Source organism: Podarcis cretensis (genome assembly GCF_951804945.1).
Source record: "Podarcis cretensis genome assembly, chromosome: Z".
Taxonomy (NCBI): Eukaryota; Metazoa; Chordata; class Lepidosauria; order Squamata; family Lacertidae; genus Podarcis; species Podarcis cretensis.
The window spans coordinates 35,237,718-35,249,812 of NC_137184.1; the positions used below are offsets into that span (position 1 = coordinate 35,237,718).

At 43.0% G+C, this 12,095-nt stretch overlaps 1 long non-coding RNA gene across 2 annotated transcripts in view; it reads left to right on the forward strand.

The window, feature by feature from the left end:
* The window catches only part of LOC307208103, a 44,056-nt gene that overhangs the window by 716 nt on the left and 31,245 nt on the right, over nucleotides 1-12,095 (forward strand). The window lies entirely within an intron of this gene.

Here is a 12,095-nt window from a genome sequence, read left to right on the forward strand (position 1 = left end):
CCAATTACTGCCGTGGTGAATTATCACTGCGGTTCATTTGCTTAAAGTTTCTTTGATTTGCCACATTTTCTTTACTTTTGTTAGCCCTCCACGTGAGTGTGTGAGATAGAGAGAGAGACGAGATGAAACTTCATGATGCATGTGATGGAAAACTTGTGTCATAATAAATCGGTCAATCTTTGTTCCTTTTACTGTAACAGAAACACAGCCAGCCTAACCTACTGTATCTCCACACACACACACACACAATACCTGAACTGCATATATTACTTTCATAAAAAATTGAAGGGAGAAAGGGGTGCTAAGGAATAACACATAAAATTATTGTGTTGGAATTTAAATCTGGGCCCCCGTGTACAGTACCAATACAGCATTCTGTTCCCTACACCATGTTGAACCATCAGAATGTAAAGACATCTTGGTCTCGTACATTATCTTCAAACAATCCTAATCCATATTGATATCCAGCCATATGATATGAGAGACTACTATCTTGATTAAGGTCTCATCAATGACAAGATAGATGACTCCTTGAGAACCACATGGGCTGATGGAAGAAAGGTGGGAGATATAAATGGAATTTTAAAAATAGAATAGCAAAGGAGATGTCTGTAATATAAAATAAACACAACTAATTACATAGATACTCAGTGATCCCTGTTGGAAGTTTCACACACTGCTTTCAACGTTTCCCCTAATTCTAGATAAGTTGTGCCTGGTAGTGGTTACTGACTCATGAGAAAAAAATGCATTTTTTTCTGCATTGTTTTTGTACACCTTACAAGGCTTAGCTAGGAACTGAAAATAGATTCCACACCAATGCCTTGGTGAGCTTTGTGCCAGTCTCCAATTAAGCTGTGGAGCTTCTGATAAAAGAGAGGTGTGTGATACTAATATATTTATTTATTAATTATAATAAGCAGGCAAACCTCCAGTACCTACTAGCAAAAAGGGTGGCAAAATATGGCATATGATTGTAATTGGGGAGGGGGAGGGGAAATACTAGACAGACATTTTCCACAGATGTTCTAAACAGTTTCAGATTATAACTTTTAATGATGATCCAGTATTAGTGACCCCAGCCTCAGCAACACCAATCTCTCCACTACAAAGGTTATCCTTCACTTTTACAATATCTTTTTAATACACAATTTTGTTTCTTGGCCCTATAAAAAATAATAAATCAAGTATACCACATATGTTAGACCAAAGTTCTTATGCAGCAGACCTGTACTTCTTATGGAAGCCATAGAATTAATTGCTGATCTTACAGAGCTGAGTATTGAAATTGTCTCAAAGCAACATCTGGATGTCTTCAACTCCCCTGCTGGTGCTAGATAAATCTTTTATTCTATCCCCTGGCTTAGAGAATAAACTAGATGCTTTTTTACTGTCTTTCATAGCTATTAGACTACATTGGCCACAGTGATCCATGTGACGGTCACCTCCAGGCTTGACTACTATAATTCGCTCTATGCGGGGCTGCCCTTGAAGCTGTCCCAGAAACTCCGGTGGGTGCAGAATGCTGCAGCGAGGCTCCTCACGGGGTCTCTGCCATGGGAGCATATTCACCCAGTGCTTTTCAAGCTGCACTGGCTCCCGGTGGAGTACAGGGTCAGATTTAAGGTGCTGGTTTTGACCTTTAAAGCCCTTCATGGCCTAGGACCCTCGTACCTACGGGACCGCCTCTCCTGGTATGCCCCACGGAGAGCCTCAAGGTCCATAAATAGCAACACCCTAGAGGTCCCGGGCCCTAAGGAAGTCAGATTGGCTTCAACCAGAGCCAGGGCCTTTTCAACTCTGGCTCCGGCCTGGTGGAACGCTCTGCCTCATGAGACCAGCGCCCTGCAGGATCTGACTTCTTTCCGCAGGGCCTGTAAGACAGAGTTGTTCCGCCTGGCCTTTGGTTTGGAGCTAATTTGATTCCCTCCCCATCTTTCTTTTTTCTTTTCCTTTCTCCTCCTGCGATGAGGCTACATTTTAATATTTTAATGTTTCAGTATTTTAATGTTGTATTTTAATTTTGTTTTTAAATTGTATTCATTCAACTTGTTTTTATTATTGCTTGTTAGCCGCCCTGAGCCCAGCCTTGGCTGGGGAGGGCGGGGTACAGTGGTGCCCCGCAAGACGAACGCCTCGCAAGACAGAAAACCCGCTAGACGAAAGGGTTTTCCGTTTTGGAGGCGCTTCGCAAAACGAATTTCCCTATGGGCTTGCTTCGCAAGACGAAAACGTCTTGCGAGTTCCTGCGGGTTTTTCCCCCTTTCCCCCCCTTTTCCTAAGCCGCTAAGCCGCTTATCAGCTGATCCGCTGATAAGCCGCTTAACAGCTGATCGCTAAAAGCCGCTAAACCACTAATAGCGCTAATCCGCTAAGCTGTCAGTGGGCTTGCTTCGCAAGATGAAAAAACCGCTATACGAAGAGCCTCACAGAACGGATTAATTTCGTCTTGCGAGGCACCACTGTATAAATAAAAAATATTATTATTATTACATTTGAACAATTACCAGAGGTTAACTTCTAGAACAACAGCTGCATATGCCTGGAATGTGAGTCTTGTGTATGACCAATGCTTGTTTGGTATCGACTATTAGAGTAACAGGATGAAATTATGTTGGTAGTTTGAAAGGAGAGTATGATGTCTTCTGTATTCTGAAATACTTTAGTATGATCACAGGAAGTATGGTCTTCCTAAAGGACTGTCTGGCATGGAAGGGAATCATGGATGAATCTTCATTCAAACATTAAGCATTTTAATATTGTGATTTTATGAGACCTGTGGGTATGGAGCACTATACAATTTCAATAAGAAATAATGATAAATAAAATAAATAAACAGCTGTATAAACTGCACATAACTCAACCACAATCCATATGAGTGTATGGATGTTTGCTTGGGTGCAGACAAGTCATCTCCTTGCTGTTGTGTCCATCCCCATGTCTGTAAAGGCTGGGAGACCTGGCAGGCTGATTTGCTCTAAGTCTACACCTTTCCTTTAATAAAGTGCTGGAATTCATCAATCTGGTGTTTTGGACATCCTCCTTTGGTATCCTTGGACCAACCACTCCCATGATCCCTCCTTTGGGTCAGCAGTTCAGAGCAGAAGCTCTCTGGGGTTTCAGGCCAGAAGTCTCTCCCAGCCCTACTGGCTTGAACCTGGGGCAGTCTGCATGCAAAGCAGATGTTCTGTCAAGGGCCTGCTGCCCATGGAGTGTATCTAAGGATGGGGAAACTATGGCCCTCATGTTATGGTATACTACAGCTCCCATCATATCTGGCCATTGGTGATGCTGGCTGGGACTGAATGGAGCTGAAGACCAGCAGCAGCTGGAGGATGACATATTTCCCCCATCTGATGTATTCCATCAGCCAAGCCCTTTTTATCTAACTCATTTTCTATTTTGGAGCTTGTCAGAGGGAGGGAAGGTGCTCAGGCAACCAGATGGAAAGTGGTGGTGAGGAAGAAGACTCAACTCCCCTCACCCATATGCCCCTTTCAATGAAAGAAATTACAGAAATAGCATGTTTGTGGGGCAAGCACAAATGAAAAAGATGTGGTTGTCATTGCTATGTCTAGACTGACCTTCAGCTACTTTAATCAGAGAGTTTGTGCAGTCATTTATCAGATACACAAAGATTTCTCCTATGCCTCACAATAGTTATTACCACTGCTGTTCGTGGGTATGATAGCTGTAAACACCATTTGCTAACTTTGACAGTAGATAATAGCGCTGGCAGAATACCAGTCTTGTTACAACAATCATAAAACTGTAGTACTTAACGCTCATTTTTATTAACTATGCACTGCATAAAGTGAAGTTTTTAGTGTTGAGCAGTCTATTGCAGAGATGGCAACTAATTCTGTTGATTAACAGAGTTCCTTTCAGCTTTTGCCAGGGGCAACAAACAAGTCTGCATGAGTTTTTCACATCCATGGCTTTTCACAACTGACAACTGGACTTAAGTGTCTCAGATTTGAACCTAAAATTGAAAGCTGTACCTTGTTGAAGACAGGTTCTCATATATCATGTTGCTTGCATCTGGATCCGTGTCACCTTGAGGAGTAGTTGCATTTAGACAACTCACAGATTCCCCATTCAGCAGGGAATAAGTCCTCAAAAACCCCTTCTGTACTGTTCCTGTCATCATCCTTGGGCTTCTAGAATGTAGCTTCTCTTGCTTCCCAATCATGCAACTGTGGAGTCATCTTTAGGCCCTTTAAGGATTGCCGGCAGCTCTCCCAGGAAGTGGAGCCACCTAAAGGGTAGGTCTTGCCTGTCCTCTTAAGCCTTCCAATGACTTTAATCCTTGGCTGCAACAACTTTCTGTAGCTCAGCCAGCAGGGACTACAGCATCCAAGGCCAGAAGAGATTCTGACCATTCCTGCTGCTTCTCATGTAAGCTCTTAAACCCTAACAGAGCAGGATAATCACCAACTTTTCTTATGGAGCATTTTGTCTGCTTTTATCTATTTTATTTAAAAGCTTCTGTAAACCATTTACTATTTCTAAAATCTCTAAGCAGTGTACAGTCTAAAAAACAAACAGCATGCCATTAAAGGTAAACACAACCTAAAAAACCAATAAAACATGTAAAAGCAAATAAAACATGAAAAAGGTGCCAGCGAAAACCTGGGTGTGTGTGGAGGATAAGTTTTCACAGTATAGGAACAGCAGCAGAACATGTCTATTTTCTTGTTACTGCCCAATGATAGTGTTGCACACCACCTCAATCTCCAGGTGCTTACGTAGAGTTCACATTGCCTTTTGGAATGAGGCACAGCAGAGACTCTTTATTTGCAAATATATACAACCTTATCCTATGACGGAGGAGTTCACTTCCTTAACACCCCAAGGGCCTGGTGTTAATCAGGCATGGCTCTGTCTCTGCCTTTCCAGTCTGCTGCTTTTGCATCCAGCTTCTAGTTCACATCACTCAATTCTCAACTCTGGCTTTTTGTCTTTCTAGCTAACAGACCTTTGAGGTAGGGAGTCCACCCATTTGCCCTCTGCCAAATTGTTTCCTTAACAGCCCTTAAGAAGAGGACCATTATCAGCCTGGCCTGGCTATTCCAGCAATTGAATTTGTGCTGGATCCAGGAATTAGACCTCAGGTGCCAAGATGTATTGGGCTGGTCCTGACTCAGGTGTAAAAGATGGCTTATGGAGACAGTTGTGGGAAGGACAGCAGCAAATGGTAGTTGGTTTAAGGCTGACTCATGGAAAGGCCTTCCTCTCTCATCTCTCACAGAGTGAGAGCACTCATATTTGTTCTTCATGTGACAACTTATATAAGAAATTCATCCTGTGTGACATGGATCTGTTTCTAGTGCATTTTGGATATCATGGCTTAATGCGCTCAGTTGCCAGCAGATAAAATGGCTAAAATAAGCTGATAGTGTTAGATTTTCCATCTCTATAGCTCTTGCCATTCAAAATTACTACCTGCTCTTTCATCTCATTCCACAGATTTCAGAAGACTCAGGGAGTTCTTGACATAAACTTTTCCTCATTTCAGACTATTGGCAGCTCATAAAATAGTCATCTTTAGCATCATAATCACTATGTTCTGCATTCATGGTTGGAGGAAGTATGCTAGTTGCTAGGAATAACAAGTGGAGACAGTACTGTTTCACACTGGTCCTGCTTCCAGGTCACCTATAGCCTGTCTGGTAACTGTGAGAGCAGGATGTTGGACAAGATGAGCCTTTGTCCTATCCAGCCTTGCTCTTCTTATGTTCACTTGAAGCTTCATACTGGACAGTATGGAACTGGACCCCAGTTACATGGACTCATAGTTTTTGGGATGGCTATTTGCACACGAAGGCAGGGTGAGGCAGAGAACAAATGTAGCTGGGAACAAAAGTGGGCACAGATAGGTGCATATTCTAATGTGTATGTATTTAGAAATAATTTAGAAATAGTTACTATAATTTTAATAAAAATACAACATTATTACCCTAGTGGGTGAAGACTGTGGCTAGTTGACCTGTGTGCCTGCTCTATCTGCTGTCCAGGTTCAAGACTCCTTCTTATGGTTCTTTATATTAAAAGCAAGCTAGGATCAAACAGCCCTTCAAAGAGTGGCCTCCGATAGCCCTTCAAATATAGAACTTGTTGGGAATCTCAGGTGAGATACCCATGCAGTGGAAATTGCTCCCAGTACCAGTCACCATACAGAAGCAGAACTTCAGTAGTTCAGCTAGTTTACTGTTGCAGAAGATAAGGCTCAGTAAAACAGTTCTGGGTGTAGATATATACAGTTTGTAGACTTTTGCAGATACAGATATATACAGATACAAACAAGTACAAAGTATTTCTCTGGCTCTAAATAAGTCCAGTAATTCAAGATGTAACACTGGACAAGGTAACACCAACAGACTTACGACGACTCACAAACTAACGGATTACTGTGCTGGCATTCATTAATCACAAATATAGTCAAGGCACTGAGCCTTGCACCTGCTATAAGCTCACCTTTGGGGTGATTTATGCTCATGAAGGAAATTAACCTCTTCTCATGTCTAGTTACTCTAACAGACTGTTATCTCTAGAGCAGGACACATAGCCACCCTACCAGTTTCCCAAGGCATACTAAGATTGGTCATAAGACTGAGCTTGAAATGATTGTTGCTTCAATCCTTAGTTCACATCTGAATGCCTAAGAGAAAGTTTCAAGGGACCAGCAGAAATTGCTCTCTGTGGAGAGCCTTTTAGAAGCCTTATGGGTAAATGCATGTAGATTTCTAAAGATGCTAATTTCCTGTTTGATGAAGCAGAACATCAATGCAAGGGCAGTATAATTTCTGTTGATATGGAAACAAAAAGGCTAACTCCAAGGTTAGAAGCAGTGTTCATTGCACACAATGAGGAAATCACTGTGCTAATTGCTTCCAGTGATTTAACCACAATTTGCAAGCATAATTGCTGTTCCGATTGTTGTCTCTGGAGGATAGAACTTTGGGTGTTCCCTGGTGTACATAAGCTTTATTGGACTTGCTAACCAGTAAACAAGGCTACAGTCCTATACCCACTTCCCTGAGAATAAGTCCTATTGAACTCAATGAGACTTACTTCTGAGTAGTCAATTAGAATGCACTCTGGTGGACATGGGTGGGGGAGCCTGTAAAGACACTAGAGAAATTGGGACAAATGTGTTAGAGTCTATCAACTGGCAGAAGGAAGAGATGCTGTAAAATTTTTGGTCCTTTGTAGCTGCCCAAGGCTACAAACTGACTAATAGTGTACTTCTGAACACAGTTTATCAGAAGTAAATCACATTGAGATCAATTTGTAAGTGTGCTTAGGAATGTACCACACGGGGAGAGCCAGCATGGTGTGGTGATTCAAGTGTCAGAGTAGGGCTGGGGAGCCGTGGATTCAAATCCCTATTTACGCATGAAGCTCACTTGGTAAACTTGGGTTATCTCAGCCTAATCTATTTCACAAGGTTGTTGTGAGAATAAAACCCGGAAGTGACAGGTAGGGAGAAAGAAGGCGAACCACATACACAGAGATTCTTGGTGAAATGGCAGGATATAAAATATGGGTTCTCTTACTATTCACTTGTTGTATTTCCTTGGCGGTAAGAGAGGTTGGGTGTGGCTTAGGGTGTGGTTGGTTGTCTTTGGTTGGCTGTAGTGAGAACTGTTTTTGTGTGTGAGGGGGGATGGGTGTGTATTTTTTAATCAGGTTAGCTAGATTGATTCGTATGCTATTGGGGGATTCTTGTTGTTGTCTTGTTGGGCTGTGTATGTGATAAAAGGAACCAAACCGGGGTGAAGGCGTCTTCTTCTATTTGTCCCCGTGTCAGTTTCAGTTTATTGGTTAGTTTTTCTAATAAGGCTGTTTCCCATTATTCTACTTAGTGTGTGTGAGGGGTTGTGGTATCAAATAGTGATACCACAACCCCTCACACACACAAAGTAGAATAATAGAAGCATAACCACACCCCACATCCCTCCCCCTCTTACCCCCCTTTTCAATAATAATAATAATAATAATAATAATAATAATAATAAAATTTATTATTTATACCCCACCCATCTGGCAGCTTCCAGCAAAATATTAAAATACAATACTGTAATTTTCTTCTTCTTCCTAATTGTTTAAATTAATTCATAAGCCAAGAACTCATACATTGACCACTAATAATGAAACATATGTTGTAGATATTTTTCCACATTTATTATGCTATTTTTGTGGTATACATATGACATGAGAAAACTTGGTATACTTATTTGTATGACATTATTCTTGCTTATAAAACCCAATAAAAATAAAGGATAAATGTAAAAAATAAAGTGCAGTAATTGATAGGGTTGCTTGGTAGGTCCAAAGTAGAGCCTAACCAGGAAAGGTGCTCTTAGTTTCACAAACAGGAGTTTTTTGTGCAACAATAGCATACCCTCCAACATTTCACAATAATAAATTCAGTATACTTGTCGCATAAGGAAAACCACTTCGGTGGGATTTAGTGGTATTTCTCAGTAAACATAAATCTAAAGGTAAAGGTACCCCTGCCCGTACGGGCCAGTCTTGACAGACTCTGGGGTTGTGCGCCCATCTCACTTAAGAGGCCAGGGGCCAGCGCTGTCCGGAGACACTTCCGGGTCACGTGGCCAGCGTGACATCGCTGCTCTGGCCAGAGCCAGAGCCGCACACGGAAACGCCGTTTACCTTCCCGCTGGTAAGCGGTCCCTATTTATCTACTTGCACCCGGAGGTGCTTTCGAACTGCTAGGTTGGCAGGCGCTGGGACCGAGCAGCGGGAGCGCACCCCGCCGCAGGGATTCGAACCGCCGACCTTTCGATCGGCAAGCCCTAGGCGCTGAGGCTTTAACCCACAGCGCCACCTGCGTCCCACAAACATAAATCTATACTTCCCTTAAAAAGTATAGGGAATATATTTATATCACATAGTTTATTGCCATAGCATTTTTTTCAAATGTTCAGAATTTAAAGATACAAGATTTCAAAATCTGGTGTGCAAAATTTGGCCTTTGTCATGTTTCCATATAAGACAGATGGTGTAGCAGGAGGCAAAATAAGAGCAACTGGGAGGTAATTGCATTTAATGCATACTAGTAATCAAGTAATGGGACGCGGGTGGCGCTGTGGGTAAAAGCCTCAGCGCCTAGGGCTTGCCGATCGAAAGGTCGGCGGTTCGAATCCGCGTGGCGGGGTGCGCTCCCGCTGCTCGGTCCCAGCGCCTGCCAACCTAGCAGTTCGAAAGCACCCCCGGGTGCAAGTAGATAAATAGGGACCACTTACTGGTGGGAAGGTAAACGGCGTTTCCGTGTGCTGCGCTGGCTCGCCAGATGCAGCTTTGTCACGCTGGCCACGTGACCCGGAAGTGTCTCCGGACAGCGCTGGCCCCCTGCCTCTTGAGTGAGATGGGCGCACAACCCCAGAGTCTGTCAAGACTGGCCCGTACGGGCAGGGGTACCTTTACCTTTAGTAATCAAGTAAAGAAAAAAGTGGTGGTGTACCTTTTGAAACAGAGTTGGCAAGTAAATGATATAATAAATGTGGGAGACCATGGTTTCTGAAGGTGCTTTCACATCTATGCTCAACACTCACCGTCTATGCCAGCTTGGGAAATATGGATGCGTTGATTTAGATCCAAGTCCCCCATCTTTAATCTGATTTGTTCTGGGCTTACTTCTGAGTAGACATGTAAGCTACTCTTTGGGTCTTTTCTACAGGGTTTAAAAATGGTCTGCTTCCACTTAAAGGTAAAGGTAAAGGTACCCCTGCCCGTACGGGCCAGTCTTGACAGACTCTAGGGTTGTGCGCTCATCTCACTCTAGAGGCCGGGAGCCAGCGCTGTCCGCAGACACTTCCGGGTCATGTGGCCAGCATGCTTCCACTTAGGAATTTGAAATATTTATATGAACATGGAAGTATTTTCCCATTCTTTGACTTCAGAGAGATTGCCGGATGTGGACTTAAGTACATCTTCATTTTCCATGATTGCTTGCTTCTGCTCTGCTCTGACATTGTAGTGGCCAAATTGTCTGTGCTACAGACTCTGTGATAGAAATCAAGCTAGATATCTTCTCTGTGGATCTGGATTTTGCTGTTCTTCTATGACATTTTCTAAGCCGCAATAATGGGAGCAGGAGTACAGCCTGAAAGTTACCACTTATGAACACATATGCGCAACCAAAATGTTTTGAGAACTTTTGGTGCTGCCTTCTGTGCTGCCTATTCTCAATCACCTTTTAAAAACAAAAGGGGAGAGATCACATATGGGGGTGTATATCTGCAGCAACAAGGCTCACACTGCGATGCTAAGGACATTAGCGCGTTGGCACCACAGGACTGGGAAGAGCTGTCTTCAAAGAGAAGGTGGTCTAGAAGAAAAGTTCACCTGAAGGTCAGCTCTCCTGAGCAAACTTGTTTCAGGCTTTAAAAAAATATATTCTTATTTTGCATTTATTTTAGGCAAAAAAAAAAAAATGTTGCCCTCTGATTTACAGCCAAGTGTGGAGAAATCTGATATGCAGATTGACAATTCTATGAATAGCAAGAAATGCTACCACTTTCAGTGGGGTAGTTAGGTCATTTCAGATTTCATTCCTGCTCCCCCCCCCCCCCACACACATTAGATCGTGAAAGTTTTTTGTGAGTCTTTGAGCAATAAAGTAAATTTGGCCCTGCCTCCTTCAGGATTACAACTCCCCCTGTTTTTTGGCGGGGGAGGCTGCTCATTTACTCCTCTGAGTGAGGGTCTGCAGTTTTGCTAAGAAGCCACTTAATGCATCAAAAAAGAAAAGGACAAATGAGTACATCAGTTTGCATAAAATGTCCCTTACCTGCTAGCTTTTATCACCCATGAGGGGCAAGGGTCCAGAGCACAATGGTCTCCCTGAGCCTTAGCAACTGAAACTTATCCGACACAACAGGAGAAGCCTGTGCTCTGGGCAGCCCTTAAGATTCGTCTGCTGTAATAGGGCTGCGAGACGTCCAGCGGAATTGACTTCCAGGAGAATTTCTGAAATGTCCTGGAACTTAGGTAAGTCAATCGAAAAATCACACTTTTGGAGAGCATTTTTGTAAAATAAAAAAAAATGCTCAACAACTTTCAGGGTGTCCTGGTTTTTACTTTTTGAAATATGGCAATGTAATAGCAAGGGACGCGGGTGGCGCTGTGGTCTAAACCACTGAGCCTAGGGCTTGCCGATTGGAAGGTCGGCGGTTCGAATCGCCACGAAGGAGTGAGCTGCTCCCTGCTCCTGCCAACCTAGCAGTTCGAAAGCATGTCAAAGTGCAAGTAGATAAACAGGTACCACTCCGGAGGGAAGGTAAACGGTGTTTCCGTGCGCTGCTCTGATTCGCCAGAAGTGGCTTAGTCTTGTTGGCCACATGACCCGGAAGCTGTCTGTGGACAAACGCTGGCTCCCTCGGCCTATAGAGCGAGATGAGTGCTGCAACCCCAGAGTCGCCCGCGACTGGACCTAATGGTCAGGGGTACCTTTACCTTTATGTAATAGCAAAGTCAAGATCTCAATGGATGCAAGCAATTTTATCCTCAAAATGCTTTGCAAGCAAGCTGCCATCAGTTCTGCCACTTCCTTTAGATTGGACTGTAACAGGTCCTGCACTACCCGGAAAAGCTCTGCTGGATGAGGATATAATGAGGGTACAATGGAGGTAGCAAAGCATGCCTTTCTTCCTGCCTTCACTTTCTCAATGATGAGCCCTCACCAGTGTTTGATTGCATTAACTGAATTTTTCCTTCACTTGTATTAGATGTTTGGGACAGTCATGCATCTTCCTTGGTGGAGAAGATACCCAAGATTGCAGCGTACTATTTATATATATATTAATTCTTATTTACTTTATGAATTGCTTCTCATGAGTCATCCCAAAGCAATTTACAATAACTTTAGAGAGAGAGAGAGAGTCTGTATAAAAAGTTAAAGCAATTGCACTTATAAACACTGTATATTTGTAAATATGAAGACAGTTTAAACAACTGCAGGACATACCATGGGTGTAGCCAGGGGGGCGGGAGGGGGGCAGCTGCCCTTAACCAAGTAAACAAATAAAAATACTATATTAACTGATATATATATGTGCAGAAGCAAA